A 24,676-nucleotide genomic window follows, 5' to 3' on the forward strand; every position below is an offset into this window, starting at 1 on the left:
CGGGGGACGAGCTGTTGCGGGTCGTGCCAGTCCGGCGCCGCCCCTTTGTGCCGCTTTACCATTTAGCGGCTATGGCATCAGCTGCAGCAGCAGGTGGCTGATATAACAGCCTCGTATTTGAGGGCAGCAGTCGTCGGGTGTGTGCGATCTGAACAGGCAACAGTAAAAGTGAGAGGTAGGGAAAGGAGCCTCCCTCTCCCCATAGTATGGCCGGAGACGACCTTCTCTCCCTGAACTACACTGCCCATCACCGTCCTCATAAAAAGCCCTGAAAGGGCGTCTGCCGTTTCTTCGAGTTATTTTAGCTCCATGTAGCGCCTGGCACGCCTTTTGGCCGCGACATGTGTTAAATCAGAAGCAAGAATAGGTCTAGCTATAATGAGAAGTCTGATACTAGCGACAGGAATAATTCCTTTGCCTGTTATTCTTCTGCTAAGCCTGAAATTATTTATTATTTATTATTATTATTTTATTTCATTTATAAACTGCCCATAGCGAGTAGCTCTCTGGGCGGTGAACAAAACAAGATTAAAATACAGTAGATACAATAAAATCAATAACAACAGCAGCAGATTAAACAAAAACATTAAATATAAAACATTGAACATTAACATGCCTGGGAGTATAGCCTGTCTGCTGATCACACTGCTTTATTTGTGCTACTTAAATGTGCAGGCATGCAATCCGAAGCATGTGTACTTCCAAATAAATATGATGCAGGGCAAAGTCACTTGCGTCTTTCCCAGTAATGGTAAACAAATAATTAGAGATGTGAGAACTTCGACCTGTTTGAAAGCTCTCCCACCTAATACTTTAATATTTGGATAAATAAGTGCAGGGCCAGAACTAGGTATCTTTGCACCCAGGGAAACAACATGAGATGTTCCCCTACACCAATCCTGTATTTTATGATGTAAAACATTAATAGCACTTGTAGTAAAATGATGAACAAGAAGTAAGAATCATTTAAATATTTATTTCAATTGTAGTAATATTACAATAGCAATTAAATCAGGAACATGAAAAAATCTAATGTATGTTACATCAGTGGAAAAATTGTAAATATAATAACAGTATTTTTATTGTAATTAGAGTAATAATATACAATCATATTGACAGAATAAATTATCAAGTAGAATATGTAACAAAAATCAGATGATACTAGATCACACAGAATTCTAGAGGATAGTAAAAATCACATTATAAAAATCTTTCAAATTAGAACATCTTCAAACCTTAACTTATAATGTAGCCTTCTGCACTTTAATTTGCAGCAAAATAATTGATTACTTGGTCAAAAATGGTTTTGTAATTTTGTTTTCAATTAAAGGATTGCCATATCTGATCTCAAATATGTTTTAATTAATTTTAACTTGCTGAAGCTTCTTTCACAGAATGCTACTGTGAGGATTAGACAAATATATGGAAGATAAGGCTATCGATGGCTACTGGCCATGATGGCAATGGCCTGTCTCTATGGCATGCTTCTGAATACCAGTTGCTGGGAACCTCAGGAGGGGAGAGTGCTTAGGTCCTGCTCTGGTCCTGCTTGCCAGTTCCCCATAGGCATCTGGTTGGTCACTGAGAACAGAATGCTGGACACTATGGGCCATTGGTCTAATCCAGCCGGCTCTTCTGTTCTTATCTTGCGATTCATACAGATCGACTTGTTTGACTTTTTGAATGTTTCCACCCAATAATTTGAGGAATTAATTTTGTATTTTATGTGATAAACATTTTACAGCCCACTTTCTATGATCTAACAAATGGTTTTTAACTTCACTGTCATAATGGCAGAGCTTGGAAGATTACTTTTAAAAAGTAATAAATTACAGTTACAGTTTCATGGCATAAAAAGTAGTAATTACAGTTACAATTACAGTTGCTGTGAAAGTAACTGATTACTTTACTTTTACTCAAAAGTAATTGCTACAATTACATTTCAGTTGCTTTTAAAAAAGAATGCCTACAAGGTGCTAGCCTTGGTTGCTGCACATGTAAGTAACCTAAAACAGCATTCAAAATAAACACACACATACAGAGGTAGTAGAATAATTCTTTTTGTCCATAAGATAGCAATGGTGGTCTCTCCACTGGTAAGGGAGGTGGGGAGGGAGGCAGAGGCCACTACTCAGATCTTTGCATGTCAAACCAAGTGCAGCCCTCCCCCCCACTCAGCCAGCAAGCATAATCTCTCTCACTTAATCACCTCTCAGACCCTGCCCTGCTACTAACTAAGGAACACTCGCCCAAGCAAACATTTTCCCCTGAGATGCAAAAAAGTTAAAATACTGCAAATGCAGCACAGTAGCCAGAGAGGGTGGTGGAGGCCACTTTGTGTGCCAAGTGCAAACACAGTATTCACACACACGTTGTCATCTTTCACCTCCACAGTTCTTTATCTCCATTCTGCTGCTGCCTCCTTCTCCTTTATCCATGTTCTTGCCTTCCTGCTCCTTTTCCCCTCCACTCCATTCTTCACCACCACCAACCATTTTTAAAAACAATTGTTTTCTCCACTCCACCCTGTCTCACTCTCCACCTCCTGCCTTGTCACCTCCTACCCACTCACAGAGCATGAGGGAAGAGCAACACTGCACAGAAACCCAGTTTGAGGCACATGATTTTCATCCACAAATCAGAGGAACAGAATAATAATAATAATAAACTTTAATTTATAGGCCGCCTATCTGGCCAATGGCCACTCTAGGCGGCGTACAATAAAGCACGATAAAATACATGGTAAAATATGATACAATAAAAACAATATAACCAGTACAGCACAATGCAAAATTACAATATTTAGTAGAGTTGTCAGTAATACAATTCTGAAGCTAGTTCACCTTAGAAGTCTCAAGTTCATAAAGGCCTGATGGAAAAGCCAAATCTTCAGGCCTCGGCGAAATATATATAAGGAAGGGGCATGTCGAAGATCTATTGGGAGGGAGTTCCAAATCGTGGGGGCCGCCACAGAGAAGGCCCTCTCCCGAGTCCTCACCAACCCAATCACTTTAGTTGACGGGACTGAGAGGAGGCCCTGAGTGGCAGATCTTGTAGGGCGGCACAATGACGTTGGAGGCGCTCCATCAGGTATACTGGGCCGAAACCGTACAGGGATTTATAGGTTAATACCAACACCTTGAATTGAGCCTGGAAAATAACTGGAAGCCAGTGTAGATTGTACAGCACTGGGGTAATATGATCATAACGGCGGGTGTTCGTAAGTAGACGAGCCGCCGTATTTTGTACCAGCTGTAATTTCCAGACTGTTTTCAAGGGCAACCCCCCATGTAGAGCGCATTGCAGTAGTCTAAACGAGAGGTGACCAGAGCATGTACTACGAGTGGGAGCTGGTGGACAGGAAGGTAGGGTTGCAGTCTTCGTATGAGACGCAATTGACCCCAAGCTGCCCGGCACACCGATGAAACCTGAGCCTCCATGGACAGCTTGGAATCAAGGATCACCCCGAGGCTGCGGACCTGGTCCTTCAGGGGCAATTTTACCCCATTAAATACCAGGTTGATGTTTCCCAACCCCCCTTGTCTCCCACGAGCAGTACCTCAGTTTTATCAGGATTCAGCTTTAGCCTGTTTCTTCCCATCCATCCACTCACGGATTCCAGACACTTGGACATGGTCTCCACAGCCGACTCTGGTGAGGACTTAAATGAGAGGTAGAGCTGAGTGTCATCCGCATATTGGTGGCACTGCAGCCCAAACCTCCTGATGATAGCTCCCAGCGGTTTTACATAGATGTTAAATAGCATGGGAGAAAGGATAGAGCCAGAACAGAAGACTTCCCCTGCTTCCCCCCCCCCAAGTAATGCCCCAAAGTAATGCTGGAAACATTACAATTACTCCACAAAAGTAATAAAATTACTCCTAGTTCTATTACAATCAAAATATAAAGAATTACCCACTCATTCCTCAAAAAAGTAATGAATTGCAAGTAATTCATTACTTGTAGCGAATTACTTCCAAGCTCTGCATAATGGATAATCAATTCAATTACATTTAGAAAAAATCCCATGTTAGGACTGCCAGTAAAGTGTGAATGTATTAGAAACAACGTCTGCATATGTGAATGCATGTTGCACTGGCTTTGCTTTGTCACAGATATGCTCTTACCACACATGTATGCTGAGAGCAAAGCGGAGGAAAATGCAACTGCGCCTCACACTCCCTACCCAACTCCCAAAATGTTCATCCGGTGGCCACCAACAAGACTTCACATTATTTTTATTGCAACTGCATCTTGCTCTCACCCCCAATAACATTCAGTACTACTCATTACCAGTAATTTCACCTAACACATTCTTAAAATAAATATTATTTTGGTAAATAATGTATATATATATATACAGAAAATCTTAATTATGATTTTGGCTTTCCATTAAATCAGATGTCTGAGGCAAAGGCTCTGCTTGCCCCACCATAGTTCTGACTCTGAATATATGGTTAATCAGTGGTGAGGGGGAAAATGCATTCTCCGTATCTTGGAAAAGCTCATTTTCATATTTTTTTACAGCTTACCTGTTCAGAGGATGAACAGCCCCATTAGTCTGAGAGGCCATTATAATTGTCTAATGAGCTTTCTGGTTGATCAGGAATTTGAACCTATGTGAAGTGTACCCTGGATGTGCTTTAGCTTTAGGTGGAGAAGAAATACGATTCTCCAATGAATGCATAAGGAGAAATTCTCTTAAGATACTCCTGGATCTTCTATGAACTTTCAGTAGATTAAAGTATATCTTGCTCACCAAAACAAGAAGGTGGAAAGTTATTTGTTTGAAAGTAATATGCAGAAGTGATGGCAATGAAGGTACCTCAGATTTTGTAGCTACAATTAGAAAAAAGAAGAAGCTTTTGGAACTCTACAAAGAATCTGATTCTTTGTAGAGTTAGGCATGGTTGTACAGTAGGGCCTCGCTTTACAGCGCTTCGCTAATGCAGCGGTCTCAGTTAGATACAATTAGACTAAAGCCCCTCTCTTACGGCTCTTATTCTGCTTTTACGGCAGTTTTCAGGGGCCACACACCATTCTGTTCAATGAGTTCCGCTTTTCAGCAGTTTTTGCTTTTCGGCGGGGGTCCGGAACGTTACCCGCTGTATGAGTGGGGCCTACTGTAATCAGGAAATGGAAATGGACTGCCTTCAAGTCGATCCCGACTTTTGGCTACCCTATGAATAAGGTTTTAATGGTAAGCAGTATTCAGAGGGGGTTTATCATTGCCTCCCTCAGGCTAATCCTCTCCAGCTGGCTAGGACCTGCTCAGTTTGCCACAACTGCACAAGCCAGCCCGTTCCTTGTCTGCATCTGCCAGCTGGGGGCAACTGGGCTCCTTGGGACTATGCAGCTTGCCCATGGCTGTACAGGTGGCAGGGCACGTAACCCCTGAGCCACTCACTGTGGGGGTGATCTTTAGCTGGCCCTTGACACCCAGGAGACATGAGCAGGGGACTCTGGACTCCCAGCCAGGCTCTCCTCCCCACTGTGCTATACCAGCTGTTGGTTGTAATCCTAAGAACACTTAATTATATTTTTATCCCATTCTTCCAAAGAGTTCAGGGCAATGTCGATGGTTCTCTACAGTTCTCCCACATTTTATCCCTGCAACAATCTGATAAGGTAGGCTAGATCTGAGAGATGGTGACTGGCCTAAGATTATGCAGTGAACTGGTGCCAGTGCAGCACTCTAATCACTGCACCATATTGCCACTTTGGTTAACCATGGATAGGGCCAAATCATGTCTATTTATGTAGCAAGAGCTTTCTGAGCAAAAGCAGATTTCATGCAGCTAGTGAATTATTTTAATCTATTTTTTAATTTCTATGCTGCCTTTCTGTTCTCAAAAGGGCCCCAAGGCCCTCAACAATGTAATACAAATTGCAGCTAAAACAGCAAAAAGCAGCATAAGAACAGAATTAACCCCCTTCTCACAATTTTTTTTTAAACCGTTGCCAAGCCAACAAGTAGGTTCTTGACTCTGAAAGCTAAAGTTAAAATAAATGTGTGGGGTTGTAAGCCTCTGGTTGAAACTATTTTATTTACTTTGGTGCTGCTAATAAGTCTGTGTATCCCCCTTCATACCTGAAAGATATGTGATGTAGATGTTTGTGCAGTCCAGTGCTTTGCATGTACATTTGGGAGCAAATACTTTTGCATCCAATGGGACTTACTCCCAATTATATATGCATTGGATTGTGATAGCCTTAAGGATTGTTATAGCCTTAATGTTCAAAGTGCTTCAGAACTTTTTTCTGTATAAATCAAGCTAATTCGTTAAGAATGTTAGGCATAACTCACACATAATGGTTGCAGACATTATTAAATAAGCAAATAAAAAACCAAAGCACCTTTAGTCGTCATCTTGAAAGCCTATAGGTTGTCATGGGTATATATATATATTTACAGAATTTTGCTTTGGCAATTTCAGAAGTACTGCTTTCCTGTTAGAGTTGGACAACTCCAAATTTATAGATCTAGAGCTGAGACAGAGATGACTTTTCCAAAGTAATTCAGTGTGAGTCTGTGTGACAAGATGGAAACAGAGCTTTGTACCTTTGCTAATTATGGTAGTAGTCATGTATTGGTGGGGGTTGGGAGAGAAAATCTACTTGATGCTTCCAGGATAGGCAACCTTGGTGTGAATCAATCCCATCTGCTGTTTTGGGGCATCTTGAGGGAAATAAGTTGGTGTGCGGCATTGTCTAGAGGGAATGTATTCACATGCTGCTTATTGTCATGGTGATTTGATTCCATCCTTTTCTCAACTACAGCAGGGGGTCAATACAGTAGATATGTCTCAAATAATCGGGCTCTGATCCCTCTCTTGCTCTTTTACCCACACACTTTCTCCAGAGATTGCCTTTGCAGGGCAAATTGAAGGTTAGTTTGTTTGTTTGGTTAGTAACATTCTTTGCACTGGAGGGGGATGCAGTACTACTGTTGAAACTTGCCAAGTATTGCTGTACATCTCCAACCATGGCAAAAAGCTTTAGGATGCAATGCCAGGTACACTTACTGGGAGTAAGCTCCATTGGATGCAATAGTACTTATTTCCAAGGAATCGTTAGTGGGACTGTGCTGCTGGACTGTAGTTTCTTTTAAGGGTTGAGTGGGGGAAATGCTAGACATATATGCCCTACTCTGCTGATTTCCATTAGCAAAAGATCCAGAAGAGTTTTGTTCTCCAGCGGCGCTGAACATACTTATAAAAAGTCTGGGAGTGAAGCCCATCCCCACCTTCATGTCCTGGTTTTTATATGCTGGAATAGGGAAGTAGGCTCCAATAGGTGTAAGCAAGTCTTTTATACCTGAGTAGCGTTTGCAGTCCTCTTCCGTGCACATATACATAAAAGTCATCCTTTTAATGTCAAAGCCAAAATATTTTAAAACTTCATTCCATTTAGTAAAACATGAGATCTGTGTATTTGCTGTGACTTTGCTATCGCATTTTTCTTAGCTTTCATATCCTACAAATAATATCCCTTCAGGTTGCAAATACGGTGTGGGTCCCAGAATGTTTTTTAAAATTTATTCTAACATGATGTGCAGATACATCACATGCGGTGCTGTTTTAGGCTGCTGGGTCACATATATGCCAGAACTTTAAAAAGCAGCCCTTTATAATGTTTTGATTAGCGCTGTCACCCAGTTGTTAAAAAAAAAATCTAAGTTAATTAATCAAATGTTTTTAACCAACTTAAGATTTCTTAAAATTGGATAAAGGATAGATCAGATCTGTTTATATTTGGATATGATTAAAACAATAGGTTTGAGGGGGTGGATGCTTTCCTTAGCGCCTGTGTATGTTGCCAGACATTTCTTGAGAGTGAAGGATCAATGTCTCATTTAAGACGGTGCTGGCTACCTGCAGTTTTATTTATATTAAAAACAAACACCCAAACCTTTATTTTTGAAATGTGTAGTCTAATTTAGGGAAAGGCTATTGCTCAGGTAGAATACATGCTTTGCCAAGGTCCCAGATTCAATTTCTGAAATCTTCAGGTATGTCTGGAAAAGATTGCTATCTAGAAAGCCACTGCCCTTCAGTGTAGGCTAGTGCTGATCTAGATGGACCAGTCAATGGTCTGGCGCTGTATAGGTGAGCACCCTAATCAGATATGCTGTTTTGGTAAATTTATTAGATTAATAAATTAAAGCTTACAGTCCCCATTTTTGATAATGGGGAATTTCAGTGGAGAGAAATATAGGGAATGCATCCAGTGCTTCTGATCCCTACGAACCACATGAGCCCTCCCCACAGCTTGCACTGTAAATCTTCCTGACTTCTGTATCTGCAGTTACTCTGTTCTTCCATTATTATTTTTATCCACTACCACTCTGTTTGATGGCAACTTAGGACTTAAAACCAGTATGGCCTTAAAATATTATCTGAACTTGGTAAAAGATTAAAGGGGTAAGGCTCAGCTACTTGGAATCTCTCTCTGTTTGCAGCTAGCTGGAAAATATTCCAGTGAGGCCTACAGAAAACTCTTAAAAGCTGGGAGAGGGGAAGTGAAGAAGCAGCATCTTTAGTGCTAATGATTTCAATGAAAGGTATTCTTGGAACCGTTGAGGTTGGGGAGGGCTGTAGGTTCTGCTTTTGACACATGTTCTGAGGTGTATTCCATACCTCTCTAAGCCATCCATCCATCCAGGTGTGCTCACTGTTAATGACCAGCCTGGTAGTAACAGCTAGAAGTCCCTAGAAAGCCTTCTGCTAATGTTCAGAAACTGTCTGATGAGTGGTAGTGATGCAGAGGGACTGAGTTTCTGTGTTCCTCTTAGCATTGCAGAAGACACCCCTAAGGCCAGGAGGGCTCTGCAGCTCTAGTTAGTGTTGTTTTATTACCCTTTAGTATAACTTGCTTTACTGCCAGCAACTTGTGTTTTGGCTGGAGTTACCTTTCTGGAAAGGACTGTTTTGGGGGACTTGTTGGAGAGCTAGGCCTTAGGGTTATGGCTGAAGATACTTATAATGTTTGGTCCACTGTGGCAGAGCCGCTTAAATTAAACATTTGCTCCTCTTTCCAAAAGGTTAATCTCTTTGCAAATGCTGATGGCATAGCAAATGATTTCTGTGAGCTCTTTAAAATAAGTGCTTCCCCTAGGGGCAGAACTACACACTACCTTCACAAAAGCCTGTTCCCAGCCCCATATTTGCCAGGACAACATGAATGGGATTGTGAGGTGGGTTTGTAGTGGAGAATTGGCAGATGGGAAGAGAGTGGTGCTTAACCCAGCCTTCCCCAACCTGATGCTCTTCAGATGTTTTGGACAACAGCTCCCATCGGTCCCAGCCAACGTTGCTGTGGTGGTTGGGGCTGGCAGGAGTAGTTGTCCAAAACATCTGGAAGGTGCCAAGTTGGGGAGGCTGGGTTAACCTTTCTCATGCCTGTCAATTCTCTGTACAAACACTGTTCCCCAAGGCTGGGGTGAGGGGAGAACTAAAAGCCTGGGAGCCATTTTCAAAGGAAAATTGGTAGCTATGAGTTAAGCACCCCTTTTCACCCACCTGTCCTCTCCAAGTGTGCCTTCTTACATTAGCATTTTGAGGCAAGCACATCCCAAAACTGGACAGCAAAAGCTTGTGTAAGCAGCTCTGCCCAATTTGGGGTATTCTACTTCCCCATTGCAACCCTTGCGCTCATCCATGGCTTTTGGAAGGGCACTGAGTTGAGGAGGGGAATGAAAAAACCCCTTGTGAACTTCCTTTCATTCATGTCCATATATACACTCTCAAATACTGTGTTAGATTACATTATCACTTATTGACTATACTGATCTATAAAAGATACAACAGAAAATGGGGCCTAGAGCCCTGCAAGCTTAAAATTCAAAGAATAGACAGACATCAGTCCAGTAATTGTACTAGTCCTAGTATTCTAAACTAGAGCTTGGTGAAACTCTCATTTGCAGTAATTATTAAGAGATTCACTAAAGGGCACTGCTTGCCAATTCAGCTCTGACTCATGCTTAATGGCAGTGTAAGCCAGTTGGCAGTATTGCAAGGTTCTCTAAATAGAAAGTGTATTACTGGTGAGCTACAAAATTTTTTGTAGATCCTGGATTTTAGTTTAGGTTAGGTTAAATCCAATCCCTATGACTTAGGTAGGGCTAGTACCAGGCATAACTGAGCCCTTGGACACCAGCCTGCCCCAGGCCTGCAGTGCTGTAGCTAAACACACATACCCATACAGGCAGCACAGGGCTAATAAGCCCGCCTGTGCGCCCCACCCACCCCTTGTGTTGTGTGAATGATGTGCACACATAGCGTGCATGCAGCCCCTGCTGCCATCTTGAGTGATGGCATGCATGCACGCACAGTGTGCACAGTATTCATACTGACAGGAGAGGTAGGTGGGACATGCAGGCAGGCTTATTGAAGCCCGCACTGTCTGTATTGGCGAGGTGCCTGGGAACTCCCTCTCTGCAATCCACAGCAGGGTCAGGTTGCAGGACCTGACACTGCCACAGATCATGGAGAGGGAGCATCACCCCCCCACCTAAGGAGGGGCCATTCAGATGATGGTGGTTGGGATCAATTATGAGTCCAGTAAAGATAACCAAAAATACATGCATAAGTTTAACATAATTGCAAAAGAGAAGCTATTGTGAGAGACAAATACTACAGGTTGAAGTGTCCCTGTCAGTGCAAAATGATCCTTCCCCATTCCCAGTTTTCAGGCTGGCTTCATTATAAGGTAGATAGGTGGATCACTCCAGGCACTGCAGGCCATCCTCCCGTGGGCTCCTCAAAGACCTCATCTGGTTACTAAGGCCTCTTTGCAGGCTCTGAAAAGGGGTATGGCCACGCTCCATCCAGACAGCAAGTGACCAGTCAAGGTACTGTCAAGCAGGAATCCTCATACCAATAATCTCCAATGTATTAAGGAAGTGGAGTGTGTGCCCACCAATATGCTTTGGGCCACCTCAGATCAGCCATCCACACCTCCAGGATAGTGTCCGCTATGAGGCAGCATAGAACTGTGGCCAGTCCAACACTTGGTTTGGGCACAAGATGCTGTCAGACATTTGGTGTGTCCTGAAGTTTATTGTGGGGTGCATATCTCAATTTTTAATTCATTTTTATCCATATTGGCTGCTATTGGCATGAGGCACCATTGCCTGACCATGTCTTGCACCCAAAGCACTTGGCTGGATGTGACTCTGTGCCAAATGATTATCATAGCGACTGTTAAACATCTGCAGGTGTTAAAGCTGGTATAGTGAAGAAATGTACAAGATTAGGTTTAGAAGCATTTGAGGGGGGGTTAGCCATGTTTGTTGTGCCGGTAAAAGAGACACAAATGATCTTGTTAAATGTTTGAAAATCTAATTTACAAAAAAGGGGAGTATTTGACCCCAGAGAAGCTAGATACTAGAGTGTCAAATGACTGTTACTTTTCAGGCATTTCCAGTAACTACTTGGGATGAAGAAAGATCTCATTTTATAGGTTCCTTCTGACTGGTGCCTATGGGAGGCTACCTAAGCAGGGTTCCATTGCTTGCAACTGATGCTATTCTCTCTGAGGGAAGATGAACTTCATCCAACTACCTCCTATGAAAGTAGACAGGAAGAGGAACATTGCGCTGCCAAGGAGGGAGAGCCCCTTGTCATCTGCTGCTGCTGTGCTGCTTCCCCTGGCTGTTACCATCACCACCCTTCCTGCTGGACTGCTGCTATTAACAGCTGCCATGCCCTGCAGGACCAGGTCCCAGGTACTCAGCCAGCTGTGGCTAACCTTTTCCACCTGTCCCTCCTTGGAGGGATATATAGGCTGGCTGGCTGGCTGAGAGGCCTGGGAGACCTTCTGCCTGCAGGAAGAGGAACATTGCGCTGCCAAGGAGGGAGAGCCCCTTGTCATCTGCTGCTGCTGTGCTGCTTCCCCTGGCTGTCACCATCACCACCCTTCCTGCTGGACTGCTGCTATTAACAGCTGCCATGCCCTGCAGGACCAGGTCCCAGGTACTCAGCCAGCTGTGGCTAACCTTTTCCACCTGTCCCTCCTTGGAGGAATATATAGGCTGGCTGGCTGAGAGGCCTGGGAGACCTTCTGCCTGCAGGAAGAGGAACATTGCGCTGCCAGGGAGGGAGAGCCCCTTGTCATCTGCTGCTGCTGTGCTGCTTCCCCTGGCGGTCACCACCACCACCCTTCCTGCTGGACTGCTGCTATTATATTTTATTGTATTTTAATGCTATTTAATTACTTGTTCTGTTGAGTTTGCTATTTATTTCTATGTTTTTGTATTTTGTGCTGTTTTACTCTTATGTACACCGCCCAGAGAGCCTTTTGGCTTTGGGCGGTATAGAAATTAAATTAAATAAAAATAAAAATAAAATTATATCTAACTAAACATTGCAGTTTTCTTCAAGTATGTTGAAGTCTGTTGCTTGTTAAGCTAGTCTAATTGCTCTTCCAAAAATGATTTCTTTTAGCTCAACCTTATTTTTACTGGACTATATTCCATGCTGGGTGTTGTGACATGCTTTTTGTATTCCGCTGATTCCCTTAGTGCTTTTATGGTGTAGTGCTTCTTGTGTTACTTCCCAGAGGCATCCCCTTTTATATCAGGTTTCTTTCCTGTATTGCTGAACTCGCATTCTTGGCTTGAATAGCCCAGCAATGGGGTTAGAGGTTTTCTAAATCCAACATTCCAAATTACTCTGAAAAAACATACAAGTTTACAGTAAGGTTTGTTGTTTCTGCAGTTTCCAGGTGAATGGTGCAATTGTTTGATTTATTTCTCAAAGATTGCACTTAGTTGTTCAGGCCCTGGCAGGTTGTGTGATCTTCTCTTATCCAGGAGCCCGAGAAGTGACTATTTAATCAGGCCGTGAGGTTTTGTGCAGTTACTAGCCATAATGCTATGCAGATGATTCACAGGATTCAAGAAACTAATGTGAAGAATTTCATGTTTAAAATCTACATATAGTTGTTGCATGCTTTTGGAAATATAATTATTGGGATAGTATTAAACATCCTTAGGAGTAATCCTCCAGCTGAAAGTTCTCTAGCTAGACTATGACTGTGTATTAAAAATAATTGTCATGCTGTTAATGAGTAAATGCAATTTTCCTCACAAAATGGCTGTCCCCTCTTGTTCTGTCCTGTTCTCTCATTTTGTTTTCCTCACAAAATGTCTGTTCCCTCTTGTCCCCATCCCACTTGGATTAATTGTGATGCCTAGCAAGCAAATCCTTGCTGGTATTGGCAGCTTTTCCTATAAATTTTATAGTTTGAGCTTGAATAAATGCTTAATAACTTCTGCAGGTGGGAAGGTGTACTGTGTTTGATAAATCTGTTCTGAGAATCTTTCTGATAGGCAGGGATTCCAGCTTGAAAACAAAGAATTCTGTGGTATCGCTGTACATGTGGAAGTTAGTGAAGAGGGATGGCTTACCAACGTACTATTTTGTGCCTCTTGTAAAAATCTTCACTTCTTTTTCTGAGTGCTGATAGGTGTTTTGTTTCTATTTTCAGTTGCTTCTGGCAGCTTAAAAATGTCTGTGCAACGTCATTCATCACATTTCTTTAAATGTTTTCCTCTGGTTGTCCCAGTACTATTCACTTTAATCCTGTGCATTTCTTGCCACATTTACAGCAACGCTTACAAAATTAAGCATAGAATTAATGAGTAAGGCTATTCACAGATGGACACTCTTGCCTACCACTTTATATGATAATAGCTTACAAGGTGCTGGGCCAAAGGAAGAATTCCTTTCAGAGCATGACTGTGCTGACCTTGGAGTTCTCAAAATTCAAAGTGTGAATTATTTTCAGACTACATTCAAAATGAATTCCCACTAAGAAATCAAAGGCGATGCCTTTTCATTTAAAAGTTCTCTGTAATGAGTCCAGGGCTCAGGTTTCATACTCAAACTTTATATATCTCATAAAAGGCAGGATACTTAACAGCACATGCTGTATATTGCAAGTAAGTCCTGTTGTGTTCAGTGGGCCTTTGGCTGTGATCTTATACACACTTACCTGGGAGTAAGTCCCATTCAACATAATCGGACCTGCTAGAAATAGGATTTGACTGTTAGTCTAACAGGTCTTCCAGTGACATTAACTTCCTTGGCATTTGGCTCTGAAAAGGGGGGACTGAAATAGGGATGCCCCAACCTATTCTGCCAATGCTTTAGTTTTACAATATAGTTGAAAAACCACTGTGAACCCTTGCAGCAATATTTATTGTCTGAGATAGCACCTGCTTAAATTGATGAGCTGTAGATTTGATTAGTTTCTCTCTGAAACTTATCAAAAGATGGGCTGAAACTTTTATTGTCCATAAGAGCTTTTTTCCAGCAAATCACTTCCTGGAAAGTTGAGCCTCTCCTGTACCAAAATTAACACAATTTCCTAGATACAATGAGTAAATGGGATCATGTGAATCAATCTAGAGTTAGTGCCACTTGTGGCAAATAATTTTTTGTTGTTGTTCTGATGGTAGCTTTCTACTGTAAGTAATTGGAGGAGAACTGAGGTGCAGCTCTATGGGTCAAATAATTTGAATGTTGATAATATTATAAATTGGAGTAACAGGTAGCACTTTAGGAGCTGGGAAGGGCTAGAGAGGTCTATGCATTACCTGTACTTTGATCCCTGAACAGCCTCTCTGTGCTGTGTTTCAGATACTGTTGAACAATGGGAATTAACTCTTCATCTGGAACCCAGTGAGCCTGGTGACTGTGGGATCATGTCTGCTGTCTGCCATCTATAGCTGGGGAAGAGCCATCATAACTGTTCATCCACTTTTGGGGTCTCCTTTGCTTCCAAGGTACTGTGGGTATTGTTTAAATATTAGTTTTCCTGCTCATGCAGTAGAGAGAACATTATTTGGGGTTATGCTTTGGAAACAAGATGGGAATGATGGGAAATGACCTTAGCTTTGAAAGCTTTTTTGTTGCTTGCTGGGGCTGTCAGTTCTTAGAACACACCTCTGTATTGTTTAAATAAAGCTAAGGGTCCACTGTGATCCTAGTGATCTTGAACATCCAATTGCTTATGATTGATAACAGGCACTGTGTTGGAAAGTGGTAACTACAAGATTTATCTTTTTTTGTCCCGTTCCCCCCCCCTCCCCCGGCAGTGGTGATCACAGAGTTAACTCTGACCCTCCTGTGTATTGGCCTGGCTATTGTAATAGGGGTGTCCATTGCACAAAAGCCTTTCAGCTGCAAATTCCAATCCCAGCTGGATGCAGCTGTTGGCCTCTAGGATGCCTAGATGGAGAAGCCCTAGTCAAGCATGGAGGACTTGCAAGGATTTGGTACTTGTCACTTTGAGGTGTGGAAAGTGTGCAGCTGTCTGCTCCATGCAACATGAATAATTATTTTCTCCAAGTCCTTTCCTTAGGGTTGCTGTTGTCTGTTTTTCTTAGGTGCCTCCTTACTTCTCATTAGTACAGGACCTGGCATGTCAGCTGGAGGCAGACTGGCTTTTTCTTGAGCTTTGATGGGATTTGTCAAGACCCTTTCCCCTTTCTTCCTGTTTATTGAACTTTGAAATCAAAGGGACGGCAGGAAGAAAGGAGTATAAGAGTGGGATTGAGCTAGAGAGAGAGCGATGTTGAAGACATTCTAATTCCCCTGTTATGCCACAAGAGCTGATGTGGGGGAAGTGGTCAACATTGGAGGCAAAATCCTTTCCTTTAGGAGGACAAGGCCTCCACTCTAGATGGGTGACATGGGCTTTTTAAGATTTCAGCCTGGATTTTCTGTAATGCCATAGTAAACTACTAAGTGTGAAAACCGCTGAGTGATGTTCTAATTCTGACCTTGTGGGCTCAAAGAGAACAGTTGTCCTAAGGCACAGACTACTGAAATTATTCCTGGCAGGGACTGGAAATGTGGAGTACAGAGAATGTTGTCTTTCCCTTGTCAGTAAAAAAACAACACCAAAGTGCAAAGTCCTTAGTGCATTTTGAATGGTTACTATTTTGATGACTTCATTTGAATGTGCTGTGGTGTCCTTTCTTGCCTGTAGCAGAAAAGCTTTCCTGTACTATCAGCAAGTTAACCAGCCAGGCGCAGAGCTCGTATGTCTCCTGTTGATTCTACAGAGCACTCCATAACAAGATCTTTCCCCCCTCCCTCCTCCAGTCCTATCACTTAGCTTAGATAAAGAGGACTGAACAATTGCCTTCTGTGCAGCAAACCTCCACCTCAGAAACCTCACCTGGTTTGCAGCAATAGTGCAGAAGAGCTGTTATCACAGAGCCCAAGGGACTGCAGAGAAGGGACCTCTGCTGACCTCACTCCTGTATTGTCTGATCAGATCTTTCCCCCATTCTACTCCAGACTCACCTTTTATCCCGAACTTCTTTATATTCTCCATGGGGAATGGGAGACAAAGATGTGTTAAAAGGGCGTTTTGGTGGCAAGTAGGTGGACTTTTTATTTTTATTTTCAGCTAGGGAACATTAAGAAACTGTAACAGTGCATTTAAAAGTAGGATGCCCTATCCAAATGTCTTTCAGCACCTCCTTTAAAATAATTGGCATTTTTAAGAGTCACGCAGCACTTCTTGCATTTCATAATCATTTGACCCCACTGTCCACAATATTTGTGTGTGTGAGAGGGCTATCTGAGGATACTTAATGTGTTAGACCAGCAGTTCCCCAACTTTCCCCCCCAAGAACCACCTGAAAATTGCTGATGGTCTTGGCAGACCACTTAATGTTTTCTCTGCCTGTTGTGGCAATTGTATGTGTTGGGCTAGATGCTGTATGATTTTAATTGTATTTTAATTGTTTCTTTTATTACTCATGTTGCATTTTATTTGCATTCCATATAATTTGATTTGTAATACAATAAAACAAATATAAGAAATATTTTATTATTTATTTATTATTTGGTTTCTATCCCGCCCTTCCTCCCAGCAGGAGCCCAGGGCGGCAATAAAAAAAGCAATAAAATATAATTAAAAATCAATATGAATATTTAATGTGGGCGTACGGCAGACCGCCTGGATGAAGCTCGCAGACCACTGCTGGTCCACAGACCACAGTCTGGAAACCGCTGTGTTAGACAAAGTAGACTCTACTCCATGGAAGCTTTTTTATCACAAATCTGTCAGTCTAGAAGATGCCACAAGACTTTGTAATGGCATAATTTATAGAGCCTGTATAAAGTGTTCCATGTACATTTATGATTTTAGTGTCTGTTTAGACCTGCAAATTCTCTTGTTCTTGGAGAATAGAGTACTCATGTATCCAGATCAAAATGCATGCAAAAAGGGGGTTAACTAGCTTTGCAAGATGTAGCTCCATTTAAACCTTTCCAAGCACCTAATTCTTTAAATACCAAGAATCTAATGTGGATCATTCCATCATAGGTTTTAATAGCCATTAAAGATGCACATTTCTGGCTGAAGGAACGCTTGTGAGAAGTATAAACATTCTGCTGTTATGGAGATGAAATGGTTCCCAACAGCTGGGGGGGGGGAGTAGGACAGTCTTGACCAAATTAATACTAAAAAATGCTTGCATATTAAAGTTAAACAAATGAGGCTAATATGTTATAGTAGTGGTCCAGATCCAGCATGTCTTAATCCAGAATTGGAGATGAAGGCAAATATAATCAAGCCCAAAAAAGAACAGTTGACTTCTCACCCTGCATATCTGAATGCTCTCCCTTTCAAAACAAAAACCAGCTTCAAAGAATGCATATAGAGTGCGGAAGTTATCTTGAATGACCCTGCAGAGGATGACTGTACTAAGCAGTTTCTATATCCCCCTATCCCACACTCAGGGCAGCTAAGAACAACGACAATAATAGAACAAATTTAGAACAATAAAAGCAAGCTCTGACAAAATGCAGTTTTAATGCCCCCAAATGCAGCAGAGAATAAGAGCCTGGTGATTTAAAAAACCTAATCAGTAAATTTATTTATGTGGACTTCTTTATTGTTTTTAATTTAAGTTATCCTTTAGAGAACAAGGGCATGTTGCTTACTGATCACTGGTCTCAATTTCGGTACACATTTCATTTCTGTACAGAAACTTTTATACAGAGGGATGTTCCTCCACCATTTCACAGTTCAGTATGCATGTTTACTCAAAAGCAGAATGCAAAAAAGTTCAATGGAACTTATTCCCAGGTAACTCTACATAGGATCACACCCTTAATAATGTGAAACCTATACAGTTACAGGCCAGATAATGCTCAATAAGGGACTATGAATAAGTATGAGGAGGCTCTGGAGCATTTCCCTTTTTATAGAGGGTTTTTTAATTGCATGGAAGGAAGGTATCTTTCACTATGGGTTTGTTTCCCCATTTGTTTCACAGCCTAACCTCTGGGCTTGACAGTCCAGCTCTGCATAAAGCCTCTCAGCAGGCTGTAAAATGCATGGGCCTCTCAGTTGTGGTTTGTGATTTATGATTTTCTTTGCTTTCTGCTATTAATTCCCCACTCCTTTATTCTTTCCAGTTGCTGGTCAGCAACATGTCCCTGTGGGTGTCTATGGGGGCTGTTCGGCATTAGGCACTCAGCTCTTTATGCTACAAGTAGGGAGAAATTGGAAGAGATTCTGCCTGGCATGCTGCTTCTGGGCTTTGGGTTGTCCATGCACACACACTTGCATCCTATCACATTACAAAATCATGGAACTGCAAGTTTTCAGTCTTTCATGGAAGATGGTATATGTAACTGGGAGTACCTGAGAATCCTACACTGCTCACCCAGCCCTAATGGGTTTGACAATATAGCTAGAAATATGAAGGCAGAGAATGGAAAAATTTGTAGTGGGAAGCATTAGAGTTTGTGTTCTTATAGTTCCTCCTTTCCTTTGTGGCATGGGGTCATATTGCCCTAATCATATGCATCTGCTGTCCCCAAGTTGCACATACCACTCTTGCAAAAAACAAAAATCAAAACTTCTACTAACTTCTCCAAAAACTTAAATGCCACGTTGAGAACAATGCAACTAAATGAGGAAGCCTGTGCAAAATTGCAACTTCTTCTTTTTATGAGTATAGAGTACCTCTATCTTGGGCCATTTGTGACCGCAGTTTTCAAGTGGTCCGTGGGAAAAAACTTCTCACTGTGAGCTATTCTTACAATTATTTTAAATTTATAATATGGTTTGACAAAAGTCCTCAAGGTGGCTTACAATTTGAAATCTAATGATCATCCATCTATGGATGCATTCAAATTTAAGTGAGTAAGCAATACACAATGAAATTAATTAATGTAATATTTTATTTAAAATACATTAATAAAATAAATGCATGTCCTGTTCTAAAAAAAGAATCAGTGAATGTTCTAACCCAGGGGTTCCCAAACTGTGGTCATGGCCCACCAGTGGTCCACAAGCTTCATTCAGGTAGACCATGGCATGTCTGTATATTTGTGGTTGAAGGTGGGAGATGGCTCATCCATCACATTGAATATCCATATTGATTTTAATTGTATTTTTATTTTATTTTTCTTATATTGTATTTCATTGTATTACTCTTTGAATTCTATGCATTTACAACTGCTACAACAGACAAAAAAAATCATTAAGTGGTCTGCAAAGACCCTCAGCAGTTTTCAAGCAGTTTGTGTCTGGGAAAGTTTGGGAACCACTGTTCTAATCTGTTCTAATCTATTTTCTCTTTTGAAAACTATAATAATTGATAGCCAGACACTGCAGAATGTAGTAGATTCTTTTTAAAAGGTTGTACATTCACAGCAGCAATACTTGTCACAGTTTGTCCAATGTACTAAGGTAATTCTTCATGCAGTACATTGTAATACGTTGCTGTTAGCAGGAAATGTGATTATTAGTGGCTCTTTGTCAGAGCAACAAATCTCTTTTGGAAAGAGGTGCTTTAGAAATACAACAGAGAAGTCTGACTTCTGTTGTTTAAAATGTTATGTTGTATAACTTTGTCCCAGCTATTACTAGTCATTTTGACTGTGAGTCTCTTTATCATTAATTTCAAAGATCTTTGTCTTTGCCAAGATATGGTAGGACTAAACTGCCTAATCCAGGACTGGGGGACATTTTCAAGGTTGGAAGCCACAGGCCACATGCCAGCAGTAGGCGGAGCCAGAGGGAAAAGTGGGCAAAGCAACTAATGTAACAGTTTCCTTTGTACGTGGGCTAGTGTCCAGATATGCTTTCATATCCCTCTCTGTCCTCCATTTAGGCAAATAAGATGCATTATCAGAGTTGAAGGACAATTCAGTCAGGCAAAAACATTCGAGGACCATATGAAGTGGGACTAATGAGGGCTGGGTGTGTCTTGGGAGAGCAGGTAGCCTGGGGAGAGTCCTAAGGGCCAGATACAGAATTCTAGAGGGCCACATTTGGCCCCTGAGCCTGACGTTTCCTACCTTAGTCTAATTCCCCCAAGTACAAAGTTCCCCATCTTCCTTGCCCCATCTTCCTTGCCCCATCTTCCTTGATGTGCTGTGGTACCATTTGTTACAATAGTGCCATGGGCTGAATCCACAGAAAAGTGGCTCTTGTGGTGCTACGTAAAAAATACATACCTCTGTAAAGGATCTGGTACAGAAATTTTGAAGACTAAAATTTTCACCCATATTCTTGCTTTTTGTTCCTGTTGCTATCTTTGTGGCCACCTTTTGTCCAGAGCTCAGGTTTTGCAAAGTTGTCTCCACTGGTCTCTTTGTTCACTTTGAGGCTGTTGTGAGTTGGCTCGCAAAGTCTATCCCTAAATGTAGTGTACAGTCACGTTAGTGAAACAGCCAATGGTCTTGGTAAGCAAAGTACTATAGATCTATGCAGATAGCTTTGACCACTTTTCTTCATGCCCAGTCATAGAGATTTCCCTATTTTTAAAATGGTTGCTTCTCTTTAGAACAGACAGGAGACTTGTGTATTGCTGTTACTCCACTGCCAGAAATAACTCTGCCCAAAAAGGACACTGGGTGGGCAGCTGACATTCACTGCATTGTGCATTTGTGCCAGTTTACATGCAAATATATGACCACCAACTGTGGCTGATATCTATCTTTTGTCTCATGTATCATGTTTTCAGCTGTATCTCTTGACAATTTGGGACTCTGTGGGCAGGTTGCATTCCAAGGTGATTTCCAGTGTTGTATTTTGAGGGGCAATCATCCATTCTGGTTGTTACGGACAATTGCTTGTGCCCTTTGCTTTAAATGTGTACATAAATGCAACCCTGAATGGCATTTTGGAATATTGTTGGTGTGCTATGTGTAATTGCAGGGCATTAAGTTAGCCTCAGCCCATCTCTGTATTTTTTTTTAAGTGAGCTATTTGAGGTCATTAGCATGAATATTCTAAGCATTTCTCCCCCCTCCCTCCACAATGAAGAAAGAATTATTGTGGTGGGAATAAGCAGAGGAGCTGAATGTAGCAGGAGTAGTCAAGCAGCCATTTATCAAGGAGGGATCTGTAGGAAACATGTCAGTAAGCATTTAAGAGCAAGAGTCCAGGTTCCAAATAGACTTGCAAAGTCCCAGTACTGATTTTTCTTTTAATTCTTTAAGAGAACTGAAATAGGAAGAACTGCCCTTGTGGAAGGTACTCAATTACCGTGCTGCAAATTATGGCGTAGTAGTTAAGGTGTTGGACTACGACCTGGGAGACCAGGGTTCAAATTCCCACACAGCCATGAAGCTCACTGGGTGACCTTGGGCCAGTCACTTCCTCTCAGCCTTAGAGGAAGGCAATGGTAAACCCCCTCTGAATACTGCTTACCATGAAAACCCTATTCGTAGGGTTGCCATAAGTCGGAATTGACTTGAAGGCAGTACACACACACACACACACACACACACACACACACACACACACACACACACACACACACACACACACACTTAATAAGAGGAACTACAATCCTTTCCCATGCAATGAAAGTTGATGGCAAATGGAGCCCAGCGAATCCTATCCATGGTGTCACAAAGTGTGTGTGTGTACTGTATGTGTTTGTCTGTGGAAATTGGTAGGCCCTGGCCAGAGCTGGCAGCCAGGCCAGGTATAGACGAAAAATTAAAGTCTACATCCCTTTGCTTAGATAACTTTTATTTAGGCCCTAAGAATCTGCAAATTATGTCAGCATTTTCAGATTATGTCAGCATTTGTGGCTTTCCTCCATTGAAAGCTTTTATTTTAAATTCAAAACTCTTTGTGTAAAGTTAATAGAAGTTAATTGTGTAAAGTTTATAGAAGGCATGTAATAAAGCCTGCTGAGAAGCTTGAAATACCACTAAGGTTGCCTGGTTCTCAAAGCAGAAATTCTGTTTGCCCCTTTAAAAGAAAGCACCTGTTGTGCCCCCCCTTCCTGTTTTTTCCACTAGTTACTGACTTGGTCAATCCTCTTTCCCTGCCTGGGAGGGATGAGGGTGAAGGGGACTGGTATGCTGCCTGCTTCAATCTACAGCTTCATGTTGAGGACCTGGCACTTGTAGGTATAGATAAGAATAGGCCTGCTATTTTAACCTGAGAAAAATGTATAGGAGTTAATTATTAAAAAAGTGTTGATTTTACTACTTTTATACACGATGATTTTACAGAGTATTATGCACACAAAAAGGGCAGATCCCCCCTTACAACCAGGGCTGTGGAGTTGGTATGTCAAACCTTCGACTCCGACTCCTCTATTTTTCTACTGTCCGACTCTGACTCCTTCATAAATGGCAAATGTATATTAATGTATAATATTAAAATATTAACTTTATTTTGAAGTCGGAGTCAGTACATTTCTACCAACTCCGACTCCACCCAAAATTGCTTCCGACTCCACGACTCCGACTCCACAGCGCTGCTTACAACTCAAGGTTGTGTTACCAAAACAAAGAAAAAGACAAAGTACTGAGTAAATCAAAGGAAGGTGAGCTAATGGAAGTGAAGAATAGGCCTGTTTCTCCATTTACAGTGGAACTTAACTCCTAAGATTGCAGTTTATGAATGATAAGGCTATCAGTAGTTACTAGGCATGATGGCACTGCCCTGGCTGTATATTGCTCCAGTATGTCCCTGAATACCAGTCGTTGGGGGAATGCAAGCGGAAGAGATTGCTGTCATGTTCTCCTTGTAAGTGTCCCATAGACATCTGCTATGTGATAACATAATGCTGGACTACATGAGCCTTTGCTCTGATTCAGCAGGGCTGCTCTTGTGTTCTTGGCCTTAATGATACAGACCTGAACTGCAAAAGAAAACTCTCCCTCCCCAAAAATCAGTAATTAATAACTGACGTAATACTCCATTTTTTTTTGTAATCGCAGTGGTATGATTTGAGGTCTGAGTTATGCACCAATTCTATTAGTTCATAAATAGGAAGGTTTTCTTGATGCTGTTGTGCTGTATGATTTAAATATATTAGTTCCTCCCAATAACCATTCACTTTATACTGAACAGGTGAGAGCAAAAGGCAGACCCCCAAGATAGTCCAGCCCTGTAAATAGGTGTGAATGAACAAATTGCCAAGCTGGCATGTATGTGTGTATCATTTATTTATTTTTTTAAAAGAAAGCTACCTGCCCTTCCTGGCTGTGTGCCACAAAGATATTTAAAACACATAAAATGGGATGAAAGGCAGTTGACTTAAGGCTGCAACAATAATATGCTGTGAACGGTCTTATCTATATCCTTCTAATGGTGAATTGGTAACAAAGAATGCCATTATTGGGGAGTCCCTCATCTTATTGTCAATGTTTGTCCAATGCAAGCAAGAAGCTGCTGAGGAAGGATAGATTATAGCCAGGTAAAAACAAAAGGAGCCAATTAATGTGAGAATTGAGAAGGATTTTGTCTTGAGATTTCTTAGAACTGAAGGTTCAGGGCACAGGGTTGAAAACCTCAGGTGCTCTTTATCTGCTCCCTTAATTTCCCTGCTCCTTGTGTGGTTCATGCCAGCCTGCTATTTTGTTTGGCTCAAGAGTGGATCATAGGAAAAGTGAAAATCTGTAACATGTCACAGAGAAAGTCTTGTCTTACAATTCATAAGAACATAAGAAGAGCCTGCTGGATCAGGCCAGTGGCCCATCTAGTCCAGCATCCTGTTCTCACAGTGGCCAACCAGGTGCCTGGGGGAAGCCCGCAAGCAGGACCCGAGTGCAAGAACACTCTCCCCTCCTGAGGCTTCCGGCAACTGGTTTTCAGAAGCATGCTGCCTCTGACTAGGGTGGCAGAGCACAGCCATCATGGCTAGTAGCCATTGATAGCCCTGTCCTCCATGAATTTGTCTAATCTTCTTTTAAAGCCATCCAAGCTGGTGGCCATAATTCTTAATAGTAATAATAATAATAATAATAATTCTTAATAGTTGTTTCTGCCTTGGAGTTACTTAGCGCAAACTCTGACACATTCCAAAATGATGGTAATGGAGTGGAGCAAAAAGTACTTATTAATGTGTGAAAGAGAACGTGTGCATGTGGTGTGTGTGTGAGTGCACATATATGGTGGCTTGCTTGCCTTTGAGAGAGCACATGTATATGACCTAAAAAAAAGGCAGTGAAACTCCCAGATAAATCGGATAAGGAATTTTGTTCAGTCAGTTATATTATTCCTGTTTCTGTAGTTGTTGTGTTCAAATATATATCTATACATGCATGTATGAGCATATGTAAGCCTTCATACTACTATGTCCTGGAGAGGAGAGGGATCTTTGGTTTTCTAATGTGCAGCTTCAGCAGAGCCCCACACTTAATGCTGATTTTTCCTAGAAGTATTC

General features: G+C 41.7%; 1 protein-coding gene across 15 annotated transcripts in view; it reads left to right on the forward strand.

The window, feature by feature from the left end:
* LARGE2 (LARGE xylosyl- and glucuronyltransferase 2) overlaps positions 1 to 24,676 on the forward strand; it is a 96,316-nt gene that overhangs the window by 415 nt on the left and 71,225 nt on the right. For 10 of the 15 annotated variants that reach the window (XR_009760659.1, XR_009760661.1, XR_009760671.1 and 7 more), the window contains exon 2: positions 14,646 to 14,791. The exons of 1 other annotated variant lie outside the window; for it this stretch is intronic. The gene's annotated coding sequence lies outside the window, so the exon portion shown is untranslated. Of the gene's footprint in view, positions 1 to 101; positions 176 to 11,801; positions 11,976 to 12,022; positions 12,195 to 14,645; positions 14,792 to 16,180; positions 16,397 to 24,676 lie in introns of those variants that run through there. 4 more of the 15 variants (XR_009760663.1, XR_009760660.1, XR_009760662.1 and 1 more) reach the window with 4 other exon arrangements.

The sequence above is a fragment of the Rhineura floridana genome, chromosome 2 (genome assembly GCF_030035675.1).
Source record: "Rhineura floridana isolate rRhiFlo1 chromosome 2, rRhiFlo1.hap2, whole genome shotgun sequence".
NCBI classification, from domain to species: domain Eukaryota; kingdom Metazoa; phylum Chordata; class Lepidosauria; order Squamata; family Rhineuridae; genus Rhineura; species Rhineura floridana.